Source organism: Psammomys obesus, unplaced genomic scaffold (assembly GCF_907164565.1).
Source record: "Psammomys obesus unplaced genomic scaffold, mPsaObe1.curated_primary_1811, whole genome shotgun sequence".
Classification (NCBI taxonomy): domain Eukaryota; kingdom Metazoa; phylum Chordata; class Mammalia; order Rodentia; family Muridae; genus Psammomys; species Psammomys obesus.
This window is the reverse complement of record NW_026593286.1, coordinates 23,491,157-23,516,621: the sequence shown is the minus strand read 5'-3', so window position 1 is coordinate 23,516,621 and position 25,465 is coordinate 23,491,157. Positions and strand designations below refer to the sequence as shown.

The window sequence follows — 25,465 nt, the reverse complement described above, 5'->3', positions numbered from 1 at the left end:
TGTGTTCAACCTTAGCCTTCCAGAATCATGCTTGACAAAGTTTTTGTTTGTTTGTTTTTACTAGATAGAAAAGCACTATATCATAAGCACTTACACAGTTAGTCATGGAGAGTAACAGGCCTGATGGTGAGAGAGGTCAACCAAAATTATGCAAGTAATTTTTGCATAGTTTGATGGCATCAAACTGTAGTAGTCAAAGACTAAACTCTAAAAAAAATAGCAACTCTCGTCAAGGATTAATTTTAAAACAAATACAAACTATCAGTTTACTCTTTCTCAACTTGACAGTTCATCAGTGGTACAGCTTCCAGGTAAAAACATACGTAGTTCCAGCTTGGTGATCCCAAGTTAAAAACAAACAAACAAACAAACAAAAACCCACATTCAACAAAAACAGACTTTATTCAGCTATCCCCCCCAAGATGCCCACCAACGAGGCTTTGTTAAGTCACCCAAGGTTCTTTGGGATTCCAGGAGAAATCAGATATCTTGGCAGTGTGCAAATAAAAACAGAACCTGGTAGGCCATCCTCTGCATCTTCCGGGGACCGTTCTCCGATTTTACTTCTATCCCAAACATTCAGCCTATTATCAGTAGCACTGGAAGCTAAAATAGTCTCATTGTGAGGTGACCACTGAACCTGGAATATTTCATCCTTGTGTGGTTCAAAGGAATGCAACTTGAGTTTCAGAGTTTTCAGATGCCACAAGGCAACAGTCTTGTCAGCTGATCCTGTGGCAAGAATGAACAGTAATAAAGGTTGAAAGACAGGGAGTTCACTTCAGTACTTCAGCAGTGTGAGGATCGACTGAGTGGTTTGGCTTGGGAGTATTATTTGAACAAGTATCCCAAATCATAAGTCTCTGATCATCAGCAACTGACCCAAAACAAAGACACATGGAAAAGACACCAGGGAACTTCCTCTGCTACTGCTTTACGCCCTATAAAGATGGTCTTCACATCCACCACTTTTCCCTCTTTTGAACTGCACAGATCTCTCATAGGCAGATAATATGGTCATCTGAGACACTAAATAAGTACCCTCTAAGATTTGGATTCCAAAAACGCCCATAACCTTCCTTCTGATGTCCACAGAGACACAAATCTGGTTTGTACTCTCCAAAAGGGTCTGTGTAGCCAAAAACAAGAACATCTCTGGACGGAGTCTTTGTTGGAATGTTGCAAGGGTTCTGGGGCATGTACCGAGCCCTGTTTATTTCTCCTTCATGGTTGATCTTGATTTCTATTTCAATTTTCCCACTGACAAAGCACAAACCTCCAAATTATTTTTTGTTTTTCCACTGTCATAGTTTGATGCATCAGACTGAGCATCATCGTTAGGGAGCTGGATACTGGTTGTCAGCAGGTGGTTTCCTTCATTTGATGTGTGTATTTCCAGGACAAGCCAATGGATGCTGAAATTCTTCCCTTTAGGCCTGGTTACATCTGGAAACCAGTGGATAGTTAAGTGGGGCCCCACTCCGGGGCATGAGTCAGCACCAAATCATAAAGAAAAGGAGTGTTCTTTTTACATATTTTGTACTCATCGTTGATCACACATTCTTCCACAGTGTGATCAAAGGCTGCTTTCTAGTCAATCATGGCAGCAGGTGAGCCCAGGCTCATGCCTTGCAGGAGGCAGAGTCTTGACAATGTCTTTAATCAAATGTGTTATTATTATTATTGTTGTTGTTGTTATTGTTATTTAATGTGTGAGTCACTTATTGTTTTACCTTTCTTATGATGGACACTTCTCTTCAGTGGTTCCTCTGATGGACAGTGCCATGACAAAAATTGTCAGTTGAATCCCTTCTTGGCCTTGGGCTCTTGTTCTGTCTCTAACATTTGTACCTATTCAAGGTGCATAAGACTGAGTCATTGGTGATGATGTTCTTATTTGAAATGACTTCAAGGCCTAGGAATGACTGATCTAGAAAGGCTGCTTAAAAGTTATTGACATAAAACAAGGAAAATTCATGTTGGAGAGGTTGTGGAGAAAGGGGAACCCTCCTCCACTGCTGGTGGGAATGTAAACTTGTACAACCACTCTGGAAATCAATTTGGTGCTTTCTCAGACAACTAGGAATAGCGCTTCCTCAAGATCTAGCCATAGGCATACCAGCCATACCACTCCTAGGCATATATCCAAAAGAGGCTCAAGTACACAGTAAGGACATTTGCTCAACCATGTTTGTATCAGCCTTATTTGTAATAGCCAGAAGCTGGAAACAGCCCAGATGCCCTCAACTGAAGAGTGAATGCAGAAATTGTGGTACATCTATACAATGGTGTATTACTCAGCAATGAAAAATAAGGAAATCATGAAATTTGCAGGTAAATGACGGGACCTGGAAAGGATCATCCTGAATGAGCTGTCCCAGAAGCAGAAAGACACACATGGTATATACTCACTCATATAGACTTAAAGGATAAACCTAAAATCTGTACATCTAAAGAATCTAATCAAGAGAGAGGACTCTGACTAAAACGCTCAATCCCCATCCTGAAAGGCAAAGAGGATGGACATCAGAAGAAGAAGAAAGCAGGAAACAACCTAGGAACCTGCCACAGAGGGCCTCTGAAAGGCTCTGCCCTGTAGACTATCAAAGCAGACACTGAGACTTTATGGCCAACTGTTGGGCAGAGTGCATGAATCTTATGTAAGAAGTGGGAAATAGTAGGTTATGGAGAGGACAGGAACTCCACAAGGAGAGCAACAGAACTAGAAGATTTGAACACAGGGGTCTTCCCAGAGACCCATACTCCAAACAAGTACCAGGCATGGAGATAACCTAGAACCCCTGCGCAGATGTAATCCATGGCAGTTTAGTGTCTAAGTGGGTTACATAGTAATGGGAAGAGGGACTGCCTCTGACACAATCTGTTAGGCCTGCTCTTTGATCACCTCCCCCTGAAGAGGGAGCAGTCTTACCAGGCCACAGAAAATGACAATGCAGCCACTCTGGATGTGATCTGATAGACTAAGATCAGAAGGAAGGAGAGGAGGACCTCCCCTATCAGTGGACTTGGGGAGGGGCATGCATGAAGACGGGGGGGGGGAGGGTGGGATCGGGAGGAGGGAGGGGCTTATGGGGGGATACAAAGTGAATAAAGTGTAAAAAATAAAAAAAATAAAGAAACAAGGACAGAAATCTGAACCAAGATTAATTCAGAAACATTAACTTAGATTATCCAAGCAAATGCTATATTTAAAACCATAAACAAGAACAAATCAGCAGTTACTTCCACAACTACGTCCTATATTATATGTATTTTAAAATGTAGTACTGTGTTCATGTTTTATGATAATTAATAAAGTCTATGAAATATTCGTTGTGCCGTGTTAGAACCTTTTCATTGAAATTTTTGTTTTGCTCAAAATATCACTGGTCGTAAAGCTCTCATTTGGGTATTGCAAGTAAAAGCTTTCAACATTTTCCTCTGACACCTGTCTTTCCTCATGGGGAAATACAGGTTGAGTACATTTGTTAAACAAAGCTCATAAAGGGACATGGACCCTTTTTAAAAATGCCTTCTGCAAAGGCATGGGGATCTGAATTTAGATCCCCAAACCACATAATAAAAAGTCAGGCCGAGATGTGTCCCCTACACTGCAGTGAGCCAGAGACAGGGAAATCCTGAAAAATCACTGACTAGTTAGCATTGCCAAACCCGTGAGTTTCAGGGTCAGAGAGAGACCATCACAAAATTAACAGTGGAGAGTGACTGAAGAAAGACACCCAGCATATTCTTGTGGTTTCCACATTCGCACATACACATTGGCATGCATACCTACATACACGAAGTATGAATATCTACACTAAAATGTACATATAATACACACACAGAGAGGTCATCGCCACAAAGCCAATCATTGTGTGATTGTGTGAGAACAGCTGCACATACCTGGTACTTCCCTGCAGAATGAAGTAACACCCACCCATTCCTGAGGCTCATATTGAAGGAATATAGTCTCTGTGTCGTCCTGGCTGTGAGCTTTCTCCATCTGTTCATCATTGTGAATATCTCACAGTGATCCAGAGGGGAGGTCGGAGAGAGAGGGAGAGAGAGAGAGAGAGAGAGAGAGAGAGAAAATTAGTTCTTGGTAATATGAACTAACTACTCACCTAACATATAAGGTCATATTCTACAAAGAAACTAAGCCAAGAGACTTGCATTGTAGTTATCTTTGAAATGTCAGCGATCATGATCAAGGTCACTTTTCATACATGTATAGGCTTAAGAGGAAATTGAGATTTAAAACAAATTATGTGTATGTGTCTGGGGAGCAGGTGTCACGTGACTGCTGGTGGTGTCTGCAGACACCAAAGGAGGGCATTAGATTCTCTGAAGCTGGAATTGCAGGTGGTTGCGAGCTGAACTCAGGTCCTCTGCAAGAGCAGCGAATGCTCTTAACCACTGATTCATCTTTCCAGTAAAGAAAGGGGGACTGTGATGGAGACAATAATGTTGCAAGAATAGTTTTAGATTCTAGAGCCATTCAGTTGCTAACTGATGCTTCCAAGAACTGCTAGAAATAATGGCTGCCTGACTAGTCCACTATTTCAGGTAATATTTGTAATGATAGTGATTCCATAAGGTGGTACATAGCCTGAGTAGCTCATGATATCAGCCCTTTCAGATGAGATCGTATTCAAGGGGATTGATTCTCAGTGTCAATCATAGAGGAAGAAACCAAGAGCAGATAAGCACAATGGCAATTTATTCATAGCTAGTGTCAATGATGTCTGTCAAGGTAACCAGAACCTGCCATGTTTCTAGACTCTTCCACGTGACGATAGGTAGAAAAAACACAAATCACTTCTCAGGAGGATAATCAGTGTATACTGGACCAAAAAAATGGAGTCACAGCCTTTTTCACAGCCCTGTGACATAGTTCTGAAATTCCCCTTATTTGGGCTTTAATTTGCAGTAGAATTATTATAGCCACAGTGGCCTTTATCTGCATCTGACTAGCTAATTGGAAAGTTTCATATAATTTGCATTTCTATTTTATTGCCCTATCAGAGTAAATTGTGTACAGTTGGTAACATTGGCCTTCAGGCTATGAAAATGAGAAAAATCCACTATTGATTTATTTGGTGTCAAGTGTGCCTATTTTAAATTTTAATAAAAATGCCACATTTCTAATATTTTAAAATTCTTCATAACTAGGGTCAGGATATTACTACTTTTGTTCTTTCTAATATATTAATGTTTAACCATTTGCCATTTTCTCTTCATCAATGTTAACGTCAGTGGAATTATATTGTCTACCTTTAGCCATTTATCTAAATGCTGCCTTTAGAACTTCGACGTAAGGTATATGTTGAGTTAGGGTTAAGGCTAGGGATGCAACCCAGGGTTTCATAAAAACTACAGTGCCATCTTGCCTATGAAGTATACTCCAGCCATAAAATGACATAAATCTTTATAAAATAAATGCCTATGTGATTCTGCAACTGTTGGAATATTATTAATATCAGAAATGACTAAATAGAGGAATTATTCTTCTTTAGTAGAAATAGCCTTCTTAAACCAAATACTGTTTTGATGAGGTCACAAGTGGGAGGCAGCATTAAAGATTTAGATGAATCTGAGTATTGTGATACATACCTGTAATCTTCGTACTTGGGAAAAAGAGACAGAAGGATTGCAGCAAGTTTAATGTTATACTGATCTACATAGTGAATTCAGGATAGCCATGAGTATAAACTGAGACCCTGCCTAAGAAAATAAAGTAAAAATAATAATAACAGTAGAAAATTCAAATCAGCATTTTTAAAGAGAATTTGGAATTAATATGTTACATGGGGAAAAACTGACAACTTGCTAGGCTTGGAGTCACATGAAAACATTTAACTTAAATACCACTTTTGGGTTATCATTTTGTTTTCACTCTCACCCTGCTTTGGATTATCATTTATCTTATGCTCATCTATTGCCATGACGAAATTTTTACAAGGGAGAGTGTTGACAGTGCCAAGAGTCTGGGGTAAGTTACTGTCCTGTTTTCTGTCTAGGCTATGACAGACCAAAGAATTGAAAATTGTGTTTTTGGGTATTGGTTTGGGGTTTGGAGCATAGGCCTGGTGAAGGCCAGCCAGGTGATGGATGACATGTCCAGCCACCTAGGGAAAGGAACTAGCTTTACAGCATTCTTTTCCTGCCCACTAGAGATACAGTTGCTAGGAACACAGTCCAGACGGCCAAGCCAGAACTGTTTGTGACCTTGGCTCCTAAAGTAAACCAATCATTTCAAAAGGCAATTTGCCTTACCCAATCATGTAGTGCCAAGGCATATAACTCCCTCTTGTGGTTTTGTTTTGTTTTGTTTTGTTTTCCCTTTAAAAACCTTGTTCCCCTAGACCGTAGGGCTGCACTCCTCCTCTTCAACCAGGGAGAATGCTGTGACCTGGGCTCGAGTTTGTAATAAAAGATCCTCATGTATTTGCAACGGAGTTAATTCCTGGTGGTCTTTGGGGGGGTCTCACTGGGCATAACATCTATAAAAATAGAAATATATGAAGGAAGTTGACCTCCATCACAACATTGAGTTATATAAAACATGCTTTAAAAACTGAAACTGAGATGTTAGTTTGAGAGACATTTTTTTTTTTCAGATCCCAGATTGTTTATAATAGGAGCTTAGTTCAATTATCAAAGGTGGGAAAAAGCTGATTACTATCTGTTACAGAATTTTAGCAGAATTACTGTATCTGGCAGAAATCAGGAGTGATGGCAGAAGTAGCCTTTTGTCAGTGATTGTTATCAGAGATCTTATGGGGTTATTGTTATAATAATGATTAAGATGCCACAAGACAGATCTGGTATAAAGGTGGTTTATTGTGGAAAAGGGGGAGGGGAGAGAGCAGGAAGGAAGATAAATGAGGGCACCCATGACAAAGAGAGAAAAAAGAGACAGAAAGAGTGAGTGAAACCAAGAGAGAATGTAAGAGAAAGAGCACTAGGAAGGCTGGTGGGGTCCTCTTAACAGGGACACATGGGGGCTGAGAGGTAAGGAAGACCACATGATGGCATCTGTGGTTGTTAGTGACCCTCTAGGTCTCTTAAGCAGGCCAGCTGAGTCCCCTGTTACACCAACAGTTATTCTTTTGAAAGTTTCCATTACAGATGTTAGTCTGTAGACAGTTCTGACCAACCAGAGTCTCCCATGGCTGAGGATTGCTTAAGTGATAGTTGTTTCTAGACAGTCCCTATATGAGATAAGTTTGGTATGCCAAAACTGACTTGTTAAAAATGCAATTCATCCTGTAGTAGCTCTCTTCAATCAATATAACCCAACCATACCAACAACTAGTCATTGGAACTTGTTCCACTTTCCTCCTTAGGAGAACACAGGGCATATTTCACAGACAACAAGAAGATATCACAGAGTGATTAAATGGCTTCTGTTCTACCCTGTGCTTCTTCTGATGCTCATCCAATTTGGAATTAAAGGAGTATGTTTTTATAATTTATCAGAAGGGCAATATGATTTTCAGGATTAAAACTTCTTGACTTAACATGGTCTATAAATTAAAAAAATTAAGCAACACTTAGAAAATGAATAAAAATATTATCTGTAATTTTACTTATACCTAAATATTTTGGGCACCATATAAAATTTTAAACCTTTAAAAATATCTTTTATATATTTTCTGTTTTATTATAAATGAGTCATTTTATATTATATATAACTTTTTAAAACATTTAAAAAGTTATTAATTTTATTATATATCACTGTTAAAAACATTTCAAAAGTTATTAATATATTCTTAACGTAACCATTTAGCTGGAGCCTCTGGCTTGCTGACCCCATCCCCACCCCCAACTCCCACCCCATGGTCTGGTAAATTCCATTCCTCTCTCTCTCTCCTACCTCTGCTCAGAAAGCCACTCAACAGGAAAAGGCACCTAAAGGCCTGTCCAGCATTCCTGACATTCCTGACAGCTGTCCCAACCCCCTTACCTAATGCCACCAGCCACCCAAGCCCTCACCCTAGATGACTACACCTGGGCACAAGCCCACCTTGTGGCTGACACATCATTTTCTTCACCTACAATGCACAAGACCTTTTCCACCGTAGCGTGCATGTGACTTCACTGCTTCTTCAGGTAACAGAACCAAACCAAAACAAAGAAACTTAGAAGTAAATTATTGAATCAGAAGTCAACAAATATGTGATGTTCTTAATTCAAATTAAACTACTCTCCAAAAAGGTGCTACAAATTTCTACTTTAGAAATATTTAAAACATGAACACACATACACACCGCATACACAGACACAAACACAGGGAAATGAATATGCACACACAGGGAAACACAAAGACACATACACACAGGTACACACACATACTTGCATACATATAGATGCACACACACATGCACAGATAGACAGACAGACAAACACACATAAATAAACCCACACAGATAGACACAGACACATACACACAGAGATACACATACATACATTTAAACAAACACAGATACACACACTGAAATACACAGTGACATACACATGTAGGTACACATAGGGAAACACACAGAGACACATACAGACACACATACACAAGTGCATAACACACTTACATCCACAGAGGTACAAACAAATATACCGAAGAACGTGCACACACACAAGCAAACACACACACATGCAAACACACATACACACAAGCTAAGAAGGCCTAGACTCTTTTAAAACAGGTGTAGGAATTCTTATCAAATATTATATTAATAGTTCTTTGAAATTATACCACACTTATTAATCTTTTTTTTCACTTATTGATCTTTAAACTAGTGCTTTATGATTCAGTCAGTGAGAGCAAGTCTTGCACTAGTAACTAAACTTTTTATTTTTTCTTATTTATTTATTTATTTATTTATTTATTTATTTATTAACTTGCTTATTTACTAATTTATTATGATTTATTCACTTTGTATCCTCACTGCAGCCCCTTCCCTCGTCTCCTCCTAGCACCACCCTCCCTTTCTCGTCTCTCCCTATGCCCTTTCCCTAGTCCTCTGATAGGGAAGGCCCTCCTCCCATTCCATCTGACCCTAGCCTATCAGGTCTCATCTGGACTGGCTACATTGTCTTCTTCTGTTTCCTAGCAAGGCTGCATTCTCCCCACCCCCCAGGGGGAGGTGATCAAAGAGCCAGCCACTGAGTTCATGTCATAGACAGTCCCTGTTCCCATTACTAGGGACCTAACTTAGAAACTGAGCAGCCAATGGCTTCCTCTGAGCAGAGGGTCTAGGTCCTCTCCATGCATGGTCCTTGGCTGGAGTATCTGTTTCTGAAGGATACTCTGGGAGCCAGGATTTCTGGCTCTGTCGTTCTCCTTGAAAAGTTCCTGTCTCCCCTTTCATCTGACCCTGTTTTATCAGGTATCTTCAGGGCTGGCTGCAAAGTCCTCCTCTGTGGCCTAACAGACTGCTCCTCCCCGGGGGGGGGGGGTGTCAAACAGCCTGCCCTTGAGATCCTGTTAGAAATAGTCCGTGTTCCCCTTACTTTGGAAAACTACTTGGTTACTGAGCTACCTCCCCTATCAGGGGACTTGGAAAGGGGCAGGGAGGAGACCAGGGAGGTAGTGTGGGGTTGGGGAGGGAATGAGGGAGCAGGATACAGCTGGGACACAGAGTTAACAAAATGTAACTAAAAAGAAAAATAAAATAAAAAAATAAAATAAATAAAATAAAATAAAAAAAAGAAAAAAAAAAGAAAAGTTTCTGTCTGCTTCAGGTCTTTCTGTCTCCCTCTTCTTCTGTAAGGTTTACTGCACTCCGCCCAAAGTTTGGTTATGAGTCTCAGTATCTACTTTGATACCCTTGTGGGTAGAGTCTTTCAGAGGCCCTCTATGAAAGGTTCCTGTCCTGTACCTTGTATTTTCCTACTTCTGATGTATATCCTGTTTGACCTACTGAGTGAGGTTTCAGCCTCTTCCCTAGGGTCCTCCTTGTTGTTTAGCTTCTTTAGGACTATAGATTTTAGTATATTTGTCCTATAATATATGGCTAATATCTACTTATAAGTGAGTATATACCATATGTGTCTTTCTGATTTGGGGTTACCTTACTCAGGATGATTTTTTTTTTCTAGTTCCCACCATTTGCCTGCAAATTTTCATGATTTCCTTGTTTTAAATTGCTGAATAATATTCCATCATGTAAATGTACCACATTTTCTGTATCCATTCCTCCATTGAGGAACATCCTGGTTGATTCCAGATTCTGCTATGAGCATAGTTGAGTAATCGTCCTTATCGAATGGTGGGTCATCTTTTGGGTAAATTTTAATCCTGTGCTGTCCTTGAAGAGGAAAGCTGTGGTGAGGTTTGTTTTGTCTTGCTACTTTTGTCAAGTTAGCTGAAAATAGTCTGATTTTTTTAAATAAATGAGCCATACTTTATGACTCCTATAAGAAAATGCAAATGCAAAAAAAAAAAAAAAACAACTTAAGTTCTCTGTGTTACACCAAGCAAAACATATAGATTGCTTTGTTCATGGCCTTTTTTCTTTTCAAACAGTTTTGATAAATAAGATGCTAACAAAAGACTAAGAACTAAGATGTAATCAGAACCAAAGAGTTTAGCATAAAGTTTACCTTTGAATAAAGGTACAGGACACTAGAAGGATATGCTCATGGATCCAGTCTTTCAGTTTGATTTCCACCTTATATAATTGCAAGGTGTTCCTTAATTGAAACTGAAGGTTTTCTCAGGAAAAGACATAGATGCCTGCTAATTACTTTTGATCCTGGCAGTAGGGATTCAACTGTCTTGAACATGAATAGAACTGATGTGCATGACTAAGAAAGATGTGACTTTTCTCAAATAAACTGACCTTAAAAAATTAAAGCGGAGATATTCAGCTTTCTTTTGTTATTCCATTCTGTTTGTCTCAGGCACCAACAGTCTGTACCTGGAATCCCACTGGCAAGCCTGGAATCAGGGGTCAACACTTTACCTGGAAAGCTGCTGCCCATGCTGGCCTGAAAATGAGGTAGGTGACCTTCGCTCTTCTTCCTGTTCTCAAGTTTCAGTTTCACAGTCTCACCCCCAGCTCTGTATTAGACTACATGCAGGAGCCTCTATTTCCTCTCTACCTCTATTCCCTGGTAACTTTTCAGATCCTCCATGAAGACCCAGCATTCCACACTTCTGTTGAACCTCTCAGCCCTCCCCCCTCACTTCTCGCTCATCCCCATTTCTTCACGACAGTTCCCAATACGTAGAAATACATTCGGCCAGGACCTGTCAAATGCCTAGACACAAGATTTAAAGCACAATCAATAAACTCTAGGACAATATTGCTCCACCAGAACCAAGCAACCTAAAAACAATAGACCCTGAGAAATGCAATATAGCTGAAGCACAGGACAAGAACCTCAAAATTACTATTATGAATATTTCAATGGTCTTAAAGATGATATGAATAAATTCAATAATGAAATGTGTGAAAAAACAAACAGTGAAATGAAATGAAGAAAATAGTTGAAGACATGAAAGTTAGGAGTAGAATTACTATGGAAACCCCAAACTAGATAAAACTTGAAAATTTTAGGAACTCAAATAAAAAAGCACAGAGGTAAGCCACACCAACTGAATACAAGAGATGGAGTACTCTCAGGCGTTGAAGACAACAGAAGAAATGGATACCTCAATGAAACAAAATGTTAAATCTAAGAAACTATGGCACAAAACATCTAAGATATCTGGGCATGAGACACCAAAGAATTAAAATTAGTTTTGGGGGGTTATTGGATTAAAATTTAACGCACAAGCCTAAACAAAGGCCAGACAGTTTGAGACATGTCTGGCCACCTTCAGGGAGGAACCAGCCTTACTGCATTCTTTCCTGCCCATTAGAGATGCAACTGCTAAGAATCCTGTCCAGAAAGCACCTTTCCCTTGGAACAGCCAAACAAAAGAAGCCTTCCCATAGCCAATCACTTTAAAATACAACATCCCCTTCTGTGTTTCAACCAATAGGTACTTGCCAGGCTGGAATTCCTGTTTTGGGTGAGCTGGAAGGGACTGGGGCCAATACATCACGCCCAATTCTGAGCTTGGGACGCTCAGTCGGATACCAGTGCCTTGGTATCTGTGAGAGTTCTAGCTCGAGCTGCAAATAAAAATCCTCCTGTATTTTGCAAAGGACTCTACTCCTGGTGGTCTTTGGGGGTCTTGCAAATCAGGCATAATAGGCACAATGAAAAAATCAAACCTACGAACAATGGGAATAGAGAAAGAAAAAACAAAAGAAGCAAAAACCCTTAAATCAAAGAACAGAATTTACAAAATATTTTACAAGAAACCTTCTCTATCTTAAAGAAAGACATGCCTATTAAAATAAAAGAAGCATACAGAACACTAAATACACTGAATAAGAAATATTTTTCCTACAATATGTAATAATCAAAACACTAAATGCGCATGAAACAAAGAAAGAATATTAAAAACTGCAAAGTAATCAAACTCAAGGCTGAAATCAATAAAATAGAAACAGCAACAACAAAAACAACAAAATCAATGATCGCTAAAAGAAAGGGTTAATTCTTTGAGAAAAATCAGTATGATCAACGAACCATTAACTTACCTTACTATAAGGCAAAGAGACTATCCAAATTTAAAATAATTGTAGACAGAAAAGGAAGACATAAAAACAGACACAGAGGAAATTCAAAGTATCCTAAGGACATACTTAAAAAATCTGTACTGCACAAAAAAGGATAATTTTCTGAATATTTAATACCTTTCAAAGTAAAATCAAAATCAGATAAGCAATTAAAAAAGACCTATAACCCCTAGTAAAATAAAAGCAGTAATTAAAAGTCTCCCAAACAAAAAAGAGTAGGGCCAGACGGTTTTAGTGTAGAATTCTACCAGACTTCCAAAGAAGAGTTAATGCCAATACTCTTCAAATTATTTTACAAAATAGGTACAGAGGATTATTGGCCTGACCTGTCCCACAGGCTGGTCAAACAGGGTCCACCTGAAAGAGGGAGTGGAAATTGGGGGACAGAGACACAAAGAATGGAGACAAGACAGATTCCTGATCAAGTCTCAGTTTACTGAACACGAAAACAACACTTATAAAGCAAAGGGTACAAGCAATATTTTTTTCACAGTAGCAATACATCTGTGCCACCTGGCAAGGCATACAGGAATTCACTCAACATTACACAAAGTCTGTTGTCTGGTTCTCAAGGTCGTAGGGAGCTTGCTATCTACTTCTCAGGCTCAGGGCACCCCGCCTGCAGAGACTGCCAAGGACAGTCTCTGAGAAATGGAACTATGGATAAGACCCGCATCTGCCAAGGCCAGGAGGCAGAATTCCAATTACCAGACTCCTTCAGTTCCCCCTTCTTTGTTTTATGGAGAGCCTGTCTTAGGTTGGAGAAATGTGCATTTTTCTTTTATCTGTCATCAAGGTCTCGGACGCGATTTTCACGAGCCTCTGTCTTAGGTTGGAAAAAACACAATTTCACAGTTACTCGTCATTGACTTGCCTCCATATCAAATGGGGTTGGTAGAAATCTTTAATTTAAATTCATGCACCTGCACTAGCACACATTGAAGTTGTTGAAGAAGGAACTGTAACGCACAAGGAAGGCAGGCATAGGCCAACAAACCCATACCCACCATGCCTGCAAGTGTCAGTCCCCACTTAAGCACAGAGTCAAAGGATGGAAAGTGCCTCCTGAGGCTAGCAAATATATCCCAGGCTGTATTGGCCAATTCCAACCTAGGTTTCTTGGCAGATTCTATGCCATGGATCTTATTTCTCATCATTAATGTCCAACGAGAAGTTTTTGCTACACCAAATACCAGCAAGGTGATTCTGAACCTGAGTCTAATTAAATTCTATTTCATGCCAAGAATCAGAAACCTTAACAGGAGTCATAACAAAAGCAGGTTGCTTAACAACTAATACTGAAAGAGCATTATTACCAGCCCTAACACAATTAGTAAGATTGCAATAACACATTCAATCGAATAGGTATCATTGTTCTTAAAATGGCTTACTACAATGTTTCCAATTAGCAGTAAATAAGGAGGATTAACACATGCCAAAACATGAGTATACTTTTTTGATTAATTTAGCAAAGCTACTTGCATTCCCAGATAGAATGCCTATATATCCCAATGCAGCCCCCAATTTCCATACATAGGTTTGCCAATTTTTATTTGAAGTCCTCCAAAGTCCAGCACTAACAGCTTTTAATAAAACAAAAGAATTTTGACTGCCTTTATCAGAAGTCAATTTCTTTATACCCTTAATGACAGACCAGTCCATGACTGTAAATGCAGGGTCATTGTTCCAGGAGTAGATGGTGGGAATTTCTCCAATGCATCTTGTCAAATGAACCTTCGGTCGAGGACAAGTGCATTGATCCCCTTTCTCACAGGGTAGGTAACTCATTGGAGATGTAAGACTGTCATTCTTAACTCCTGTAGAAAGAGACAATAATATCCCTCCAATGTTCTACTTTGCCTGGTTGCAAAGGGAAGCTTGAGCTGCCACCCCAACTTTAGAGTAGTAGGCATTCCAACCTATGACCTGGACAGGGGAGACTGGTAAGCAGGCCTGATGAATACTCTCCCTGATAAAGCAGAGAGAATGACATCTTCCTATTCCTGAAAAGTTAAGAGTCTGTTTTACTTGCATTCCTTCAAAAGCAGGAAAAGCCAACAGCCAATTGTTGTTGACTTAAACAAGGACTTCTGGATCATCCCAGGAAACTGGATGTAATAAAGGTGGATCAGGAACGTATGTCCAATAAGCATTCATCTTGACTGGAGGGGTCTTCATTGACATCATTATCATTGTCAGGAGAAAACTCCTCATCCATTTGTCACACCAGGCATTCCAGTAGCCATTGAGCTACATCATTTTCCTGTGAAAAAACACAGACAGCTCCTCATCCCTGTATGAGTACATGGTCGGGTCCATGCCATTGATTTGTTAAAAGATTCCTCCATTTTACTTTAGCAAAAGTTTTTTTTTTTGTTTTTTTTTTTTTTTTTTTTTTTTAGTTTCTGTATGCCAAAATCTATCTGCTGCAGATTTACCATGCTTATCCAAATTTTAAAAATTCAGAATGAAAAGAACATGATTAAGATGATTCTTAGGTGTCCAGGAAAGTAGCTCCCCCTTCTTTGGTTTTTGCAAGTAAATCTTAATTGTATGGTGGGCACGTTCTACCATGCCTTGTCCTTGAAGATTGTAAGGTATTCCAGTTATATGAGAAACTTGAAATTGTTGACAAAATCTTTAAAAAAAAAATTGCTAATATATCCTGTTCCATTGTCAGTTTTAAACTGCTTAGGAACACCCAGAACATTAAAAGCCTGCAGACAATGAGCAGTAATATTCTTTGCAGCTTCTCCTGGTTGAGGAGTGGCAAAAATAAATCCAGAATAGATATCAATGCAAACATGCATATGTTTTAATTTTCCAAATTCAGGAATATGGGTAATAGCCATTTGCCAAATTTGATTTGGAACCAATCCTTTAGGATTGACTCCCAAATGAGGAACAGGCTGAAATTGAGGACAGTACTACAAGCCTTGACTTATACTATGGGCCTGTTCCTTAGTCAACCCATAGTTAAGTCTCAAGCTTTGACTATTAAGTTGATGTATATTATGGGCATCCTGGGCTCTTTTTAACTGGGAACAATAAACTTTGGTGGCTTTATCTGCCAATGCATTTCCTTTAAACAGGTGTCCTGGCAAATTAGAATGAGCTCTTAAATGTCTTATTAAAAACGGGAAAGTTTCTTTCTTGTATCAAATTTTGAATTTGTAAAAATAAAATTCCAGCAGGAGAAGATGTCTGAATTTGACCTGCAGTCTCTAACCTAGGCAAAGACTAAGCTACATATACACTATCTGTAAAAATGTTGAAAGACTGCTTATTAAAACTTTGAAACACAGCCAATACTGTAGATAACTCTGCTATTTGTGCAGACGTGCTAGACACTTGAAAAAAAATTATTTTTCTTTCATAAGTATAGGCAGCAACACCAGATAATGAACCATCAGTAAATACTGTTAAAGCATCAACAATTGGGCTAACTTTTGTTTAAAATGGAAAAACTATAGGTTGTACCTTTTAAAAACTGAATTAATTTGTTTGTGCCTCAATAGATCAGACTCTGTCATAATAAGCTTACATATGTTAAAATGCCATATTTATCAGATCTCTGACAAGTCTGAGGGCTAGCATATTTGAGTTACTCTTTGTCTAGCTTTATTATCTGCTCTAAACTGCATCCTATAAAACAGGATGTTAGGGCTAGAGAGATGGCTCAGTCGTTAAAGGCTAGGCTCATAACCAAAACAGGATGTTATAATTTTTAATTTTGGTATATTTTTTAAATGTATGATTTAGAACCAAATGTTAGGTAGATCTATATAGGCAAACTTTATGGTTACGCATTTTAGATTTAACCTTAAAAAAAAAAAAAAAAAAAAAAAAAACAACCTAAACAAAGTGACTAGGTAAAACTCAATCTTGTACTCAACTATAATCTTTAGCGTAATTTTAAATCTGCTCTTTTTAAACTAAAATCAAAGCAAAACTTTTAATTAAACATAATTTATAAAGGGGCTAGCAAATCTTATTAATCTTATTATATTGTATTAAAACTTAACAGCAAAAAATTAAAGGACAAAAATTTTATCTAGCATTAAACAGAGAACTAAACTTAGCCTGCAGCCCTCAGCAAAAATGGACTATTCTGGCCATACAAAATCTATAGGCCAGAAAGAAACAGCATTAAATCATTTATTTAGGTACTGGCAGCCAGGCATATATTTTATATAATGATTAACAATGATCTGAATATAACCCTGCAAAAAACCTGGGCTAACATGGAACTGTAGTCTTTTTTCTCCTGTAAAAGAGCATACGCAAACGTTCTGCATTGAAGATCTCCAGCCTTTTTAAATGAAGAACGACATGTTTTATAGTGGGTTTTTTTTACATGATATATTGTAATAACTGCAGTTTTTGTTTAATTGGCTCAAACAGCATGGCTTGGTTTTACTTTCTAAAATTAATAAAATAAATACCAAGGTCTTTTGACCTCCCCCAAAGGGTTGAGAAAATGTTTTTAAGTTTTTTGTTAGACTGTCCAAGGGTTATTATTTTAAAATACCTGATAAATTTTAAAATGTTTTATAGAATTTAACTCTGCTGGTCCAGGACCAAACTCAGAACTGTTGATTCAAACTGTCTCATGTCCAAAAATATTAATATCTTCATTCAGATTTTAAAATATCATCCACAAATAAACACATACACACATAGTGACATAGCTAAGGAACATAGAAATCCGACATTGTCACCTTGGAGTGACCAGAATACCCAAATACCAGGACTTGACCAGCCCCTACCGGACACAAGTCCCACAAATTCCAGAAGGAGTGGACCCCCTCATCGGTCCCCTCCACACACACAGATACCAGAAGGAGCAGAGCCCCCATGGCCCTCTCCACAGCTTCCAGATGGAGAGTGGCCTCCAGCAGCCCTCTTATCACACAAAATAGGGTCCCAGAGACCCTCTCTCCTGGTCCCAAAAGGAGTAGAACCTTTATGGGCCTCTTCCCTGGGAAATGGAGTGTCCTCCATATTCCCTTGACCAGATTGGAAACTCTCCAAGTTTCCCAGACCTCCCGAGCAAACCAAAACAGACAGCCAGCAGACAAAAACAAAAGACAGAGACAAAGACAAGAAACAACCACGGTACCAGCTTTTTAAACATTTAAATATTTTTTTAAAACCTGTTTTTGTAATATTAAAACAAAGCATCCTCTTTAGGAGTGAAATCATAAAGCAAATTTATAATTTTAAAAGTCAAAACCAGACTTTAAAATTTACCAGTGCAAACAATCCAATTTTATTATTATTTTTTATTACTATTATTATTACTATTATTATTTACTATTATTACTGTTATTATTATTGTTTTTAAATTTTAATTTCTCTAATTCCCTTAATAACTGACTTGTTCCCTTTCTAATTGGACTTTCTCTCGGGGAACAGTAATATCTTCCTGCAGTGGTCCCGTATCTCCTGCACATGTGGCAGGGAAAGCCACGGGGGCAGAGGGCACAGGCGGCCAGTCTGAATTATGAGACTTGGCAGTTTCTTCCTCTGACTCCGTTTCATCCTATCTAGCTCTTAAAATATTTTCTGCTCTCAAATTACACAAAATGAGATCCTTTATGAACATTTGAAATAACCTTAGAAGTACTTTTTTTCTGCTTGTTTGGCTGCTTTAATTTCTCCAAGCAACTCTTTAACTTGTGAGATCAAATTTTTCATTATATCTCATGCCGAGGATACAGCACGTCTCTAATTAGAGTTCACAGAGAAAAAGTTATAACAGGTACTTTCTCAGGACCATTAGTAGCGTAATATTTTTGCAATTTTTTTCCCTACCCTCTCCCAAGCTTCCAGATTGATTCAACTGGAAACCAGGGACAAACTTCATTTACAAACTAAAGGGGATAAGGGCGTTTCTCCCTATTCCTCCTGTTTATTAGCATTGACTTTAAAGTCCTCATAAATAACTCCCTGCTACTGCTCTGCCCCATGATTGCGCTTCTGCCTACCTTGTGTTCCTCCGTGCGATGGGCGGTCATCACGAAGCACTGTTTTTACTTAGGCATCCGGAGCTCCAAAAAACAGCGTTTCTCACTTTGCCCCTTGTTTTCAAGGTCCCTTGTTTGGGCGCCAACTGACCCGTCCCGCGGGCTAGTTGAACAGGGTTCACCTGAAAGAGGGAGTGGAAATTGGGGGACAGAAGAATGGAGACAAGACAGATTCCTGATCAAGTCTCAGTTTACTGATCGTGCAAACAACGCTTATAAAGCAAAGGGTACAAGCAAATTTTTTTTTTTTTTTTTTTTTTTTTCACAGTAGCAACACATCTGTGCCACCTGGCAAGGCATGCAGGAATTCACTCAAGGTTACACAGTTTGCTGTCTGGTTCTCAAGTTTGCAGGGAGCTTGCTATCTACTTCTCAGGCTCAGAGCACCCGCCTGCAGAGACCGCCAAGGACAGTCTCTGAGAAATGGAACTATGGATAAGACCCGCATCTGCCAAGGCCAGGATACAGAATTCCAATTACCAGGCTCCTTCATTGGCCTATACAATTTATAAAGCCAGAATTATCCTGATACTTAAGCCACATAAGGACCAAATAAAGAAAATTATAGACCTATTTCTTATATGAATAAGTACAAAAATTCCCAATAAATACTTACAAATGGAATATAAGAAAACATAAAAGATCACCTACCATGATTATGTAGGTTTCCTAAAGATTCAGGGATGTTTCAACATGTATATATACTGTTAAATGTAATCTAACATGTAAACAGGCAAAAGACAAAAACCACATAATCATCTCATTAGCTGCAAAAATGCTCTTATGCAAAAAATCTAATACAACTTCATAATAAAAGTCAGGTGATTTTGATAAAAATACACACTGGGGAAAGACAGCATCTTAAACAAATAGTGCTTTTCAATCTGAATGACTGCAGGTAGAAGAATCCAAATGGATCTATACTTATCACCCTGCGTAGACCTCAACTCCAAATGCATTAAGGACTTCAACCTATCAGCTGAATCAAGCCAGATACACTGACTTTGATAGAAAGAATGTCCAAGAATGGCTTTGGTTTCATTGGCATAGGAAAAGTCTTTCTGAACAGAGTACCAATAGCAAAGGCACTAAGAGCAATAATTAGTAAATGGAACTTCATAATGAAAAGCTTCTGTAAGCAGAGGACAGAATCACTTGGGCAAAGCAGCAGGTTACAGAATGGGAAAATATTTTTACCAACTCCACACCTGAAAGAAAGGGCTAATATCCAAAATATATAAAGAACTCAACAAACTAGACTTCAAGAAAACATATAATTCAATTAAAGATAGTTTACAGATCTAAACAGAAAACTCTCAGAAGTCAAATGTCTGAGAAGCACTTGAAGAATTGTTAAAGATCCTTAGTCATCAAGGATATGATAATCAGCACTCCTTTGAGATTTCATCTTACACCAGTGAGACTGGTCAGGATCAATAAAACAAATATCAGCTCATGCTGTTGAGGATGTGGAATAGGGGAAACGCTCATCCAGTGGTTATGGGAGTGCAAACTTACACAGTCACTCTAGCGATCAGTATGGTAACTCCTTAGGAAACTGGATATTGTTCAAAATCCATCTATACCATGATTGGGCATATTCCCAAAAGTATTTTACATTTTACTATGGGGATACTTCAATAATCATATTCACTCTGCTCTAATCATAATAGCCAGAAATGGGAAACAACCTAGATGTCTGTCAAAAGGTGAATGAATAAAGTGTGGTGCATTTTCACAATGGAATAGTATTAACTGTTAGAAACTGAAATCATGAAATTTACAGGTAAATGGGTAGAGCTAGGAAAAAAAAATCATCCAGAGTAAGGTAATGCAGACCTAGAAGGATAAATATGGTAGGTAAGAATTCACTTACACATTGATATTAATTGTTAAATCATTGTTAAGTATGTTTTAACCTATATAAACATAGAGGTTAGGTATAAAATAAGAGACTAAGGGGAAAGGGTAGATCTACCTACAAAGAAAAATAGAATAAATAATTATGGATTGATGGGGGAGGCTGAAATGAGAAAATCAAATGGGAAGGGTGCCTCAATTAGGGTTTCTATTGCTATGAAGAGACACAATGACCATGCCAACTCTTATAAAAGAAAACATTTAAATAAGGCTGGCTTAGTTTCAGAGGTTTAGTCTAGGAGTAGCCTAAGACCACCAGAAAACAAAAATATTTATATTACGTTCATAATGGTAGCAAAATTACAGTTATGAAGTACCAACAAAAATAATTTTATGGTTAGGGATCACCACAGCATGAGTAACAGTACTAAAGCATCACAGCATTAGGAAAGGTAAGAACCATTGTGCTAAAGGAATGACATTCTACTGTACTCACAGCTCAACCATCATCAGAGAAACTTCCTTCTGAAGATGATTAGAAAAAAAAAGAGAGACCCACAATTGAACAATGTGCAAAGAGTGAAAGACCTTGGAATACTTACTCAAAGGGATTTCCCATTTCTCAATGGGAATCCTGAACAAGAGGAAGCAGAAATATTGGAAGAGCTAGAAGGGATGGATGACACCAAAGAAACAAAGCCTTCCAAACACAGCAGGATGGATACACATTTGAACTGACAGAGAATGGAGAAGTATCCGTATTCTAGAACCTAAAGGCCTATGCGTACTGCCAGCCAGATGGGGTACAAGCACTGAGAAGACACATGGACACATGTGCTCCCCCTCTCCCAACCAAGAATTTACCTCCAACGTAACCCAGAAGCTTGCAAAGAAAAACATACTTTTCTCACTGCAGCAGAGTCTCACTGCAGCTACAAACCACTCTTAAAAGAGTGTTTTGGACTGTGACATTTCATGTATTCTCTCTCTCTCTCTCTCTCTTTGATTGTTGCCTGCCCTGAACTGAGCGACTTCCATCACACATTTACCACGATGAATTATTTCACCATAGGCTCCAAAGCAACAAGTCCATCCAGTCTAACCGGAAAACTAAACCTCTAAGACCATGAGCCAGAACAAACCTTTCCTCATTTAATGCTAATTATCTAGGGTATTCGTTTATTATTATTATTTTTTACATAAATGCAATGCTAACTAATACAGTCTAGTACACATTAATAATTTTATCTCAATATGCATAAGTGTCATGATGGCATCAACACTAAGTTTTTCTTGTTCTAAAAATTACTTATAAGTAAGTCATGAGAAAATTCGTGAACTAACAAAAGAAACAAAAGTGATTCCAAACTTAATAGTGTAGAGCATCAGTCTAGGGGAGTGTGGTGGTTGTTCTGTCACCTTGACTAAATTTACAATTATCTAGCTGAATGAGGCACATCTCCAGATGTGTTTAATAGAGCGATTCCGGAGACTGTTAACCATCTCCTAAATGTGGGGAACACCACCACGTGGGCTAGATGGAATAAGAAGAGGCTGTCCTGGCCCCTCTTCATTGTTCTCTGACCTACCGTCATGTCAACGGCTCTGTTCTATCATGTTCTCCTGCCACAAGGAAAATATGAGTTGAAATGAGTCTTTTCTCCCATAAATGCTTCATCTTTCAGTTAGGTTGGTTATGTTGGTGAAAACTAAATAATCAGGGAAAGGGCTTTAGTCTCATTCTTTAAGGCTGCTTCCTAGTCCCTGATGGTGAATAGTAGAAGAAAGTTTGACAGTAGAAAACAAAAATGTCTTAAATAACTTAAATAAATAATAAATTAAGTAACACAATTTCCACCTTGCTTTTATCGGAAAAGCATCCATTTTGTGCATATACAGTATTATACAATTTAGTAGTGTAAATAACGTATAAATTTTATAAATGCAAAAGAATAAGTCTACTTTTTCCACCTACTGCGGGTAGGCCTGCAGGTCTGTGAGGAACTGCGGTTGCCGGTGTCTGTTCTGCAGGACGGGGTTCTTGAAAGTTGTCAAGAACGAGGCCTACTTTTAAGAGATACCAAATGAGGTTTAGAAGGTGGCAAAAATAAGTACGGCACACCCAAGTATAGGATGGTAGTCTGTGTCACTAGCAGAGGCGTCATCTGCCAGATTGCTCATGCACGTAGAGAAGGGACATGATAGACTGCACAGCATATGCATGCGAATTGCCAAAGTACTGTGTGAAGGCCGGCCTGACCAATTACGCTGCATCCTATTGTACTGGCCTGCTGCTGGCCTGCGGGCTTCTCCATAGGTTCGGCAAGACAAGACCTGTGATAGCCAAGAGGAGATGCTTGGAGATGAGAACAATGCAGAGAGCATTGACAGTCAGCCCGGCGCCTTCACTTGCTTTTTGGATACAGGTCTTGCCTGAACTACAACTGGCAGTAAAGTTTTTGGGGTGCTGAAGGGAGCTGTGGGTGGAGGCTTGTCTGTCCCGCATAGTACCAAACGGTTCCCTGGTTATGACTCTGAAAGCAAGGAGTTCAATGCAGAGTACGTCGGAAGCACGTCATGGGTCAGAGTGTTGCAGACTACATGAGCTACCTAATGGAGGAAGACGAAGACGGCCATAAGAAACCGTTTTCTCAGTACATAAGGAACAATATAACTCCGGACATGATGGAAGAGAGGTGCAAGAAAGCTCATGTTGCTGTCCGAGAGACTCCAGTTTATGAGAAGAAGCCTAAGAGAGAAGTGAAGAGGAAGAAATGGAGCCGTCCCAAAATGTCCCTTGCACAGAAGAAAAATCAAGTTGCTCAAAAAAAGGCAAGCTTCCTCAGAACTCAGGAATGCCCTGTGGAGAGCTAAAGCAATTTTCTATGAAGACTTTTTTTTTTAAATAAAGACAATAAACTTATTGACCAAACAGCTAAAATAATAATAATAATAATAATAATAATAATAATAATAATAATAAGTTGTCCCTTGTATGCCTCCTTTACTGTTAAAACTCACTTAATTATGGATAAAAACCAAGTAGCTTAAAAGAACAAACATTTAAGAATTTCTGAAAAATAATGTAGACATCAAAGTATAATTTATATGAAAAAATAGAAATATAGAGACTTAAATAATGACAACACTGTATTTTACCGGTGTCAGTCAATTATTACACAAGACACTTGAAACTTCCAACGCATTTTGATAAATAAAGAAGCATGAGGTAGTAATGAATTACTTACACTTAAATTTAGAAAACAAAACAAAACCAAGAGAACTCTATTAACATGAAAGTTTTTAAAGCTTCAAATACAACACAAGTAATACAAGTTGAGCTTCAGAAAGTCAAAATTTGGTTGGCTGAAATGGCTAAAATGTTTGACAAAACTCTGGAGGGGCTATTCAAAAAATCTTCAAATTGTAAATTTATTATACTATAGATACAAAAAAAAACTTGTGAGTATAGACTTAAAAGTAAAGTATGAAGTAAAATATATGCCAATAACCCTGAGAGATATCATATATATATTTTGTTGAAGCCAATGTAAGGGAGTAAAAGATGTTTCAAATATTCTATAGTAAGTAAGAAATAAAATTAGTAACTCAGTGGCTGGCTCTTTGATCACCTCCCACTGAGGGGGGTGGGGTCAGCTTTACCAGGCCATAGAGGAAGACAATGCAGCCAGTTCTGATGACACCTGATAGTCTAGGGTCAGATGGAAGGGGAGGAGGACCTCCCCTATCAGTGGACTGGGAGGTAAAGAGGGAGGGAGGATGGGATTGGGAGGGGAAAAAGGAGGGGGCTATAGCTGGGACACAAAGTGAATAAATTGTAATAAATAAAATAATAAGTAATAAAAAAATCTTTAATCTCATCTAGCACTAATATAAACATAAAAATTGGTACCCAGTTTCAAGAGTTTTGACAGGATGATACAATGTAAACCTAGAGTCTCCTCTGATATCCTTTGATAATTCTATTCCTAAATATCTGCTCTTCCAAATTTAAACAAACAGCCACACAAAAATGAATGTGAAGTGTTTATAACATTTCTACTAATAATGGAAACAAATCTCAAAGCGTCTTAAATACCCACCAGCAGGTGAAGAGATGAGTTGTGGCTATTTACATAATAAAAATTTATTTAGCAATAAAAAGGAACGAACTGGTAAACACCCAGGACAGTAAAATGAGACAAAGATAATAAACACAATAAAGCATATGTTATAGGAATCCATATTTTATAGGAAACATAGAGTTTCTTTGTTTGTTTACTGAAAATAGATTCTTCTCGCCTACAGTACATTTAATCCCAGTTTCCCCTCCCTCCACTGCTGGAAGCTCCCCCCATCTCTCCTCTTCTCTGGATCTACCTCCACTCTGTCTCCCTTCAGAAAAAAGAAGGTCTCCAAGAAACAACTAAACAGGACAAAACAAAACACAGAAAGACAAGGCAAAACCCTTCTCATCAAAACTGTACACAGAGACTATTTTTCCTGTTCCTGGAACTCTTTTTCACAAGAAGTTTCAAGGCAGACAAAATGAATTCATGAATTAAAACATGAATGCCACTTTCAAAATACAAAAGGAAACCTGGGTATGGCAGATGCCTCTGATATGATACTAAGAGACAAGGGAATTATTGTGAGGTCAAGGTTAACCAGGATTACAAAGTTAGATTGTGTAAATACAGAGAAAGGGTCTTTTGAAAGAACCCAGGGACAATAAACAAATATTTTTTTAAAAGAAGATAAAAAAAGGTGAACATATAGATGAACCATGTAGTCTGTTTGTTCTGGTAAAGTTTAAGCCTGGTCATAAATCTGTTTTAGCTAATATCATGTGATCTTGACCACAAATATACCAGCTGAGATTCAGAACACAGCCATACCAATGGAGGTCTCACTTCACAAGAAAGCTAAGTCATA

At 38.4% G+C, this 25,465-nt stretch overlaps 2 pseudogenes; one reads left to right on the top strand and one right to left on the bottom strand.

Moving 5' to 3' along the window:
* Positions 1-443: 443 nt before the first annotated feature.
* On the bottom strand, positions 444-5,948 carry LOC129683676 (histone-binding protein RBBP4-like; annotated as a pseudogene).
* LOC129683675 (60S ribosomal protein L5-like) lies at positions 5,947-23,404 on the top strand (annotated as a pseudogene).
* The last annotated feature ends 2,061 nt before the right edge of the window (positions 23,405-25,465 follow it).